This window comes from Andrographis paniculata, unplaced genomic scaffold (assembly GCF_009805555.1).
Source record: "Andrographis paniculata isolate CXL003 unplaced genomic scaffold, ASM980555v1 Contig67END, whole genome shotgun sequence".
In the NCBI taxonomy this organism is placed as follows: Eukaryota; Viridiplantae; Streptophyta; class Magnoliopsida; order Lamiales; family Acanthaceae; genus Andrographis; species Andrographis paniculata.
Window position 1 is genome coordinate 1,125,363 of NW_026137603.1, and position 9,547 is coordinate 1,134,909.

At 38.0% G+C, this 9,547-nt stretch overlaps 1 long non-coding RNA gene across 6 annotated transcripts; it reads left to right on the forward strand.

Moving 5' to 3' along the window:
* The first annotated feature begins 4,105 nt into the window (after positions 1-4,105).
* On the forward strand, positions 4,106-9,076 carry LOC127263250 (uncharacterized). 6 transcript variants are annotated; one of them, XR_007841409.1, is made up of 8 exons: positions 4,106-4,229; positions 4,405-4,466; positions 5,587-5,666; positions 5,764-5,814; positions 6,471-6,619; positions 7,022-7,067; positions 7,625-7,708; positions 8,535-9,076. It is a non-coding gene; the product is annotated as an uncharacterized LOC127263250 (long non-coding RNA). The 6 variants fall into 6 exon arrangements; XR_007841405.1 differs by lacking the exon at positions 6,471-6,619 and having other exon boundaries at positions 8,535-8,674; positions 8,768-9,076; XR_007841406.1 differs by lacking the exon at positions 6,471-6,619 and having other exon boundaries at positions 8,535-8,859; positions 8,967-9,055.
* Positions 9,077-9,547: the final 471 nt, after the last annotated feature.

A 9,547-nucleotide genomic window follows, 5' to 3' on the forward strand; every position in this document is an offset into this window, starting at 1 on the left:
ATAGTTATAATTTACCGCTTTCTTTTATCGCTTTCATAGATAAATTTTATAATTCTTACTGCTTTTTTCGTAGTTTAAGTTTACAGTTTCTTTTATCGCTTTCATTAGGATAGTATTATCGCTTTAAATAGTTAGGATTATCGCTTTTTAGGAGTAGTTTAATGTTAGAATCCTAACTTCTAACCTGAGCCTGACCCAAGCCACCTATCGCTTCGCTTGTTTCACCTTGATACTCATTGGGGGAGTAGTATCGCTCACCCAGTACCGCTTCCATCACCGCTTGTGTGTCACTCTTAGGTAAATAGAAGTGTTGCTTTACCCGCTCACCCGCCCTGAAAACCCACCCTTATACCTTTATAATTAATTACATTGGACTTGGCCGCGCTTCTCTTGCCCTCTAGACGAGCGATAAAAATTCTATAAATACCCCAGTCAACAATCATTTTCCACTTTTGCCATACAGTAACTTCCTCCAGAAGCTTTAGTAACCGCCACTCTCCAAACCAAAATTTTTTCAAAATCTTGACATTTTCAACAAGTAATAGCTTCATCTAAGGTAAGATCTAGGTTAACCTTAGTACATAAACTCGATTTTATGGTTGATTTTCTCTGATTTAACATTCAAAAACACAGAATCACAAATTATTTTCGCCATAACTGTCTGTTCTTCATTTTTGTGAAATGGTTTATATGTTTGATTTATGTGAATCTAGGTCTATCATCTGCTAGATTTAGATATAATAACTGATATACTGGCTTTCTATGGATCAATTTTACAATAATCTGAATGTTCTGTACTGTTTTTTGATTTTTCCCCCTTTTTCACAATATAACACTCACAGTAGTGTTCTGTTTCGTTGTGAGGGGGAGGATCTAGGGTTAAAATCACTGAAATTATGAAAATGATTGTCTGTACATGAATGTTGTTAACATTTTAAACTAGTAAGGTAGGGTTCATAAATTTCTTATGTTAAACAATAATTCTGGAAACCCTAGGTTCAGGACCGACTTGACAAAATAGATCCAGCAAAGCGAGAAGCGTTAAGGAAGGAATTTGAGAAGCTTGAGAAGAAGGTTGAGAAAAGAGTCCAAAGGATCAAATCCACGGACGGACAAAAGGTTGTAAAAACAACCTCAGGGGCTGAATTCGTGGAGCCAGCACCGCCTAAGGCATATTATCGGAGGAGAAGGGTGTTAGAGCTAACAGAGGACTGGGGGAAGCTCAGACAGCTGAAGTCACTGCCTTTCAGAAAATTCATTCCAGAGTTCCCGGAAGACTACCTCAGATTTGAATACACTGAGGAAACAGAGCAGAGGTATCTGGTGAGCGACTGGTGGTTGGACTACGAAGAGCTGAAGGAGTACCAGTTGAAGGAGCTCAAGGACAAACTTGCATGCCAAGAGGCACCGCCAAGGAGAATCAAGGCATTCAGAGGCGATAACTCAATGAAGAACGCGGCCTATGAAAGGATGAAGACAATGGGGATCCTCTACGAGATAGGATTCTATCCCGAGAAGATCACAGGCCCGCTCTCTCACTGGCTGGATGAGCGGGGCCTGTCATGGTTGATCAGAAACCCCAGTGATCCAGTGGATGTATCGCTGGTGAGGGAGTTTTATGCTAATCTGAACCAGGCTAAGAGTCTAAAGAATTTTTACATTTGAGGGAGATGGGTAGACTGCTCAGCCAGGAAGATCAACCGACTCCTGGGATGGGAACACCACTACCCCACCCAGGAGATGAGGGACAAGTTAAGGGCAACGGAGATCTGCAGCTCGCTTGAGCTGCAGACACTTTACAGGACCTTTGCCACCACCCCTGCCTACGAAAAAAGGAACTTGAACTTCGGGTCAGTGGACGAAGAGAAAAAGGAATGGGTGAAGTGGTCACTGAGCATAGTGATGATTACCACACACACAACTGACATCCGTCCTGACTTCCTCCTTGCCCTTCGCTCGATTCTGGAGGAGACTGCTGATGTGGATTTCGGCGCGATCATCGGCATAGACATCTGGGATAGAAGAAACGGAGACAGAACACTTGGTCACAGGACCTTGATCACAGAGCTATGTCGACGCGCGGGTGTCGACCTGCCCACTCCAACCCCAAAACTTCAAATGAAGCCATTGCTTCCGGTGGCCTTCCACAAAAACTGGTTGGGGTCCAAGGGGTTTACTCTCATCCCCAAGCAGAAAAAGAGGAAAGCGCAAGCGGCAGCGCCCCATCCACCAAAAAAAAAGATGAAGGTTGTAGGGGGGAAATAATCGGAGAGGAGGTGACACCTCAAACTGAGCCCGATTATGAGAGGACGATCTCCAATGAAATTCCCGTCGATGTGGAAGAGGAAGCCCTCCGCTTCTCTTGGGAGATAAAGGAGGATCTTTTGGGGGCAGAAGCGGCTATGAGTGATAAGAAAGGAAAAACAGCGAAGCGGCCGCTGGCGAGAAAAGGTCGAAGAAAAAGGAAGACCCTTCTCCGGCGCCTGTCAAGAAACCGAGGGTCAAGGAAGCACTTCAAAAAAATCCAACACCCCCTCGACGAGCGACAAGGCAGGAAAAAGGGAGGGGGAAAGTGGTCGATGTTGAGGCAAGCGAAGACGCGATCCCCCTTTCCAGACTACGGAAGGGGATCATTATCAGAGAACCCACCGCTCAACCCGAGAGACCTTCGCCAGTGAGGCCAGCGATAGTGGAGGTGTCACCCAGAATACTAAGTCCGCTTGGTGATGAACCTATTCCTTTCGACCAGCAGGGGGCAGGTGAGCCAACTGCTGCTGGAACAGGCGAGGAAGCCACACCCGTTAACCAGCCGGGAGCAGTAGAGCCTACTGCTGCTGGAACAGAGGAGGAGCAGGAGACCGTGCTTACCGAAGAAACCATCGGAGGGATTGATGTCACAGTGGAATCATACAAGGAATATCCCGCCGAGGTCCCCGCTGCCACAACCGCTGAAGCTGCCAATGAAGCCGAGGAGGTAGAGGCAGTAATCTCAAACCTTCCAATCCTGCAAGTGTCCCCGCGCAGCCCAAGAACACCTACCACGACTGGGACACCTGCAGAGACTCTGACTCCTGTCTCAACCAAATCAGACAAAAAAATCATCGATGAGGAGGAGGATAAAGAGGATAGAAACTTTCAAGAAAAATAAGTTCAGCTGTTCACCGAGATACAATGCCTTGAACGACTGCGGCAGCTCGAGCGACAGAAGAAGAGGAAAATGAAGAGGAAAAAATTTCAACATACAAATTTTGGTTATCAATAGCCTATTTTACTAGGTGACCACTTAACCCTGGACAATTCGAGAGGGAGAGCAAGAAATCTAATTTGCATTCAACTTTTGTCTCGAATGGTACAATATAAAATTCAAACTTTGTGCAAGCATAAAACAAGGAAAAACACAATGCTTCGAACGAGGGATACCTCACTTCGACTTCGATCAAGGTCTTGCTATGGTAGTAAATGGCTCGCTTCTGCCCCCTGACATCATCCCATGCCAATAGACATCCCGTGGTATCCTTGTTTTCTGCAATATATAATTTCAGTGACCTCCCGTGAACAGGCGGTATCAAGACTAGCGGTGAGGCCAAAACACGTTTATTCTATTGAAATCCTTCTATTTGTTCTGCCTCCATTTGAAAGACTATTTATTCCCACACAAAAATACCAAAAAATCTTTCATCTCCCACCAAGATTTTCGATGAAGCGACGTAAAAAGTATTTTTTCCCAATAGGCTTTGAAACTCCTTGATGTTGCGAGTGGTGCCAACACTACCAAAAAAAATACGCTATCATTATGGTACGAGTGGGCGTAACAATAACATCGATACAAATGACTATTTTTGTTACGATCTTATCCGCGACAAAAAGATTTTTTCTGGTCAACGCCTGAGTTTCAATTGTTACGCAAAATTTTCCGTAATAATTACAAATATGGTAATATTTCATAAAAATAACATTAGTTACAATTAATTTTCGTAATATTTATCAATTAAATATATTTTTTCCTCTTAAATAAAAAAAAAAACATTTTTACGCTTTCAACATAATGGGTTGGGAGCGTATTTTATATCCTTAGACACCATTGCGATGGATCACTTTCAACACTACAAAACGTTAGGGCAAATAGATTTTCTCCTTTTTTCGTCTCGTTCCCTTCTTCCGCCGTGCGAGAGGGCCAACATCGCCTCATCCTTCTATCGGCGACAAGCTACTCCAGTGTCGGCCTTTAGGTAAGAATTTTGATGATTTCCCCTATCTGAATCCGTGCATATGTTCTGGTTCTCAAAGCCCCATTCGATCTTCGGGTTTGTGTAAGAAAATGATTCTTCTATCGAGCCACTAGGGCTTTGGTGATTAGTAGTTTTTAGGTCAAACAAAAATAATTCCTTACTCGTTTATTGCTAGGAAATCCGGTTTGAAAGAAGATTGGCTTACGGGTTCATTTATGTGATTGTAAAGGCTATTATGTAAGTGGGTTTATAGTTTTTCAATTTCTTCTTAATCGATCATGTTGTTAGTTGTTTAAGTTGCAGTAGATGAGGAGAATTAAGGATTTGCTAAACCCAGCTCAATAAATATTTTTATATATTTATATAAATATCAATGTTTTACTGGTATGGTAGTGAATAGGAGTGGGTGTTTGTTGCTTCTAGTTTTTGTCCTCATTTTAGGTGGTATACTTGTTGCGAGAAAATAGACAAAAAAATTGTAAATCAGTGATATCCAAACTTATGGCGAAATCAAGGTTGCGTCAAACATTTTTATCTAGTGCATTTTCAAAATACCTTTTCATTAAAATGAATTTGGGATATACATGGAGGCTGATGTCTTAGGCTTATTCCCATACCGACATGGGAATTAAGTGATTTAGATTTGAAATTGTTTTGTTGTGGTTACCACAATATATTTTAAAATCGGGATGAGAGTTGCTAGTATGTTTTCAATAGGTTAAGTTATGGTGTGATTGCCTTTTTATACGGTCACAGAAGGTTGGTTCTAATTCAATCCCAAAAGAGAGAATGCATATTGTGACTTAGTGCATGTTTATAGTGTTGTTGTAATTAATATAGATATCACATTTTGGGTGTTGTAGCTTAAATTAAAGATGGCAAAAAAAAGAGAAGAGTGCCAGGTATCCAATTAAGGAGACAAACATCACAAAATTTCAATTATTTAAAGTATTGGAGATCAGTGAAATAATTTGTAGGTTATATTCGATGAGGTTGGTGATAGATGGATGGATGTTGATGAGTTTGAATGTGTATATATATGTGTATAAATATTAATTAGATGATGAGAAAGAGTTATAATTAATCGTCCGTGGATATATTAAAAAATAGAGGTTGAGATTGAGGTTGAGATGAGATTATTTATTTATTTATTTATGCAATATCTGGGTGGTCTTCATCGTTGGAGCTCCAATGTCTCCCTTTTTCTCCAATGCTTTCTTAAAAGAAACTTGTTAGTGTTTGAGATCCTTCTATTTCTTTCAATGCTTTCATCAAACTTAACCTGTATATTCTATCGGACGTTTCTAAGATTGGAGACTTTAGAATGATGAAATTGACGTTAATATATTGTGACCAGCTTTTTATCTTGAGAGCTGGTGGAGATCTGCTGCTGCAAAAAATTGGCTTGATGAATAACTTACTCTCGGGAGCTTTTAAGTATATTCATTTTTCTTTTTTCTTGTCTAATTTTTTAAAAAAATAAAAATTACTGTTAACATAATGTCAATGTTGCATTATAAACTTCCTTTTGCAGATGAAGTTGCTTAGTCAGTTTGGTGCATTTTTGGATCTGGTGGCTGATAAGGTAATGATTGTTAAATTAGTTTGTAGAGCATAGATGAAATAAGGTAATGATTGTTAAATTAGTTTGTAGAACATAGATGAAATAAGGTAATGATTGTTAAATTAGTTTGTAGAGCATAGATGAAATAAGGTAATGATTGTTAAATTAGTTTGTAGAGCATAGATGAAATAAGGTAATGATTGTTAAATTAGTTTGCACAATTAGGTGAAAATATATCCCCAATTATATCTTTTAAGTAACTGACCATCTGCTCTTAGGCTCCTACACTTGTTTGAGTCTTTTTAGTCTCAGTCAGTTTGAAGGATTAATTTGGAAAATATCAAAATGTGTTTTGCTTGTTATAGATTATGACATTTTGTGACTAATGAAACAAATTGAATGAATTTTTTTGTATTAATTAATCACTATATTGTTATTATTATTTGACCAAAATATTGCAAAAATATAAAATATTATTATGATGTTTTCGGCGGAAGTTGACGCTAGAAAATAAAAAAATATATATGTATATGGTGTGGTGCTAAAGGTGTCGCCAACATATATTTTATTTTATTTTGGTATCACTTTTAGCATCAATAAATTTTTTTGTACTTAGTTGTGGCACCACCTTTGATGCTTTTTTTTTTCTTATTTATGGTTCCTATAATGGCACCAAGAGTTCTATTTTTGGTCCGGATATCCGGCGCAAAGGAAATTGGAATCGTAATTATGTACCGGAGTAAAACCGTGACACATGCTACGCCATTTGAGCATAAAAGTTGCAGTTTTGGCGCAGTTCATTCCGCGCCAATTCCTTATTTTTCTGGTACTGTTATACTCTAAGTTGTTTTTTGCAGCATTCCGTTTTAAATTTTTCATGTTACATCCCTTTTTTTTTTGTGTTTTTACTTTAATTTGAAGTTCACAGTTTCTCCCCTGTGAAGAGAGGTCAACATGATTTGTTATGCTTTCCTTCTAGATCGTATGTTAGTGATAAACAATAAAACTTATCAACATCCAGATTTTCTGCACAGTTTTAAGTCCAATGTCAAATTTATGCATGTTCTTCATGCTATTGATGTACTGTTCCATTTGCAATTAAAATTTATTTACTGCCAAAGCCATAGCACGTGAAGAATGAAAAATCTGATGGATTTCACTTTTACACATTTGGACTTTGTCTCTGCTCATCATCATCTATTGGGTCTGATTTTACTTGTTTCTACAGGTCTTTAATCAATGGCTATGAGGATAGGTCCGTATTTTTTTATTAGGTGAGTTATGTCTAAAGTTCTTCCTTGTCTTCAAGCTAGCTATGTGAAACCCTTACGCTGTTTGAGTTTTTTTCAACTATCAATTTTCATGTGATCAAAATTTTGATGGTGTATTACAATAGATGTGATTTAAGAACAAGAATAACAATTGATAAGGACAAACAGAAATAAAATAACAAAAGATGATTGATGACAGCCAAGACAAGAAAATTTTATACGTTAACCAAATGTAAAACAACTTTTTTCCCTTTTTTCAGCTTCTGGTGATAGTGCAATACCAGAAGTCATGGCTGATCCCCAAGGTGCAATTTCAAGAGAATTTCATAATTTGGGTGTTTGTGTGGTGCAACAGTGTGCCAAAATTTATCAACTAGGCACGTCAATATTCTCGTCTTATAGTGTGGTTGTAAATTTCTTTTCTAGAAAATGCCTAAAACTTGGGGTGATTCATTGATGTCTTCAAAACCTGAAGTTAACTAGTAATCAGTGCAGTGTCAACTTTAGGCCAATTCTCTTGGCCAACTATGTTTCTAACTCATTTGTAATGTCTTTTGTAGGTCGGAACCCGTGTGCTTATATTATCTTGTACCAGATAAAAGAAATATTTTGCTAAGGGACTTCTGCTTTGCCCCTTGTGCCTGGTTCGTGGCATTGTGCCTTCAGTTTTTTCTTTCCAATCATTCAATATGATATTCATACCGCATCGTCGATGTTGTGACCATTCAGGTCTCATAGTGCAGATGATCATTGTTTTATTGAGTCTGCGCATATTCAGTTTATGTATACATAGGCTGTTAATGTAGAGACAGTGGCTATGTTGGTATTATGCCAATTATGTGCTGATCTTATATTTTTTATCGCTCACATGACATTGTTTATGGCTGTGCTCCTATTACACTATTTAGATGCACATTGTAGTGCCAAAACTGATAAATGTTGGCCTTATTATTGAGTATCTTGTAGTTCCGAGCTGCCTACAATAGCTACTTTTGTGATGAGGATCACTAACATATAATTTGATTTATTAGTCGTCGGTACTCTAAACTTGAACTCATCAGCGGGTGTGTGCTCATATTTAATGCATAAATGGTAATTAATCTCATGATAATACGACACATACATGGAGTAGTCCCATTTGGGGGTAACCATATGGATTTATTGCTTATCGAAATTATTATTTTAATGTTGTACATGATCTGCTGCTTTAGTTAGGTTTTATTGGTGGATGAGTTGTTTACAGTTCGAGTTGCAATCACATAGGAAATTAGAAAGTAGTGTTTTTTGGTGCCTAATTCATGGGTCGAATACCATGTATTGTAGTACATGTCTGAATGTACATACTCATTCTCTACGAGTTGGGAAGTTTACACTTCAAATGTGTTATGGCATGTTATATATACAGTTTGATTGTGTGTTGATATATACGCTGAACTACATACTCAATAATTGTACTTGTGAATGTTATAGGTGACACATTTTTCCTTTTCAAGGTCTTCGTTACATGCGCCTCAGTCCCGGACACACCACTTATTGTTCCGACAACTGCTGGGGCGACTACCATTCGCGACTTTGTCGGTGAAGATCCTATTAAGTGGAACTACAAGGATGTTCGGATATACTTTCATACCTTTCATTTATTGAATTCTAAAACTTAAAAGAAATATTACTTAAACTAAACCTCCTTCTGTTGGTAATTGCAGCTCATGCGCCACCCCTAAAACATATCAACCGATTCCTTAATGTTTTGCCCCCGTTTGCCTTATGGATTGGATGTCGTAGATGTGTTTGGATGGTAGGTTGTTACGGCTATGTGAAATACCTATGGAATAGATGCATAGAAATTTGGAGTTATCTTTTTTGTGGTGAGAATTGTTGCTATGGATTGATGGATTTCCCCAGTTGCTTATTACTAGGTTGGATGTTTAAAATGCTTGCATTTTGCGGAACATAATGTCAAAGTGAAGATGTTGCTAGGCTTGTTTGATGGGTTACTTTATTTTGTTTTTTGGTTGTGGACATCATCTAGTAAATATTGTTATGTTAATATCCTATGTTGGAATTCTCTTATAGTGCATATTGTTTGCAATTATGGGCAATCGTAATATTTATATCATGGTTGTATAAAAAATTTCCTTTGGTGTAAGAAAGATCACAACAGGTTAATTTGTTATGCACAATTTCAACTATACCACAACTACTCTTTTTTATGAGACGCTATTTTCTCGTAACAAAAGGAAAAAATGACGTAAGAAAATGTTGTTTTGGATGTTTGTTGTTACGCCGGTTCTGTGACCATAAGAATGGATAGTTTTGTTAAGGATTCAATGATATAATAAAAAATGAAATGACGTAACAAAAAGTGTTTTTTGGACGTAACAAATATAAAGGGATAATTTTGTTACGGCAGGTTTCGTGACCATAAGAAAAAATATATTGTTTATTACGGCTTCAATGACGTAACAAAAAATTGTAACAAAAAG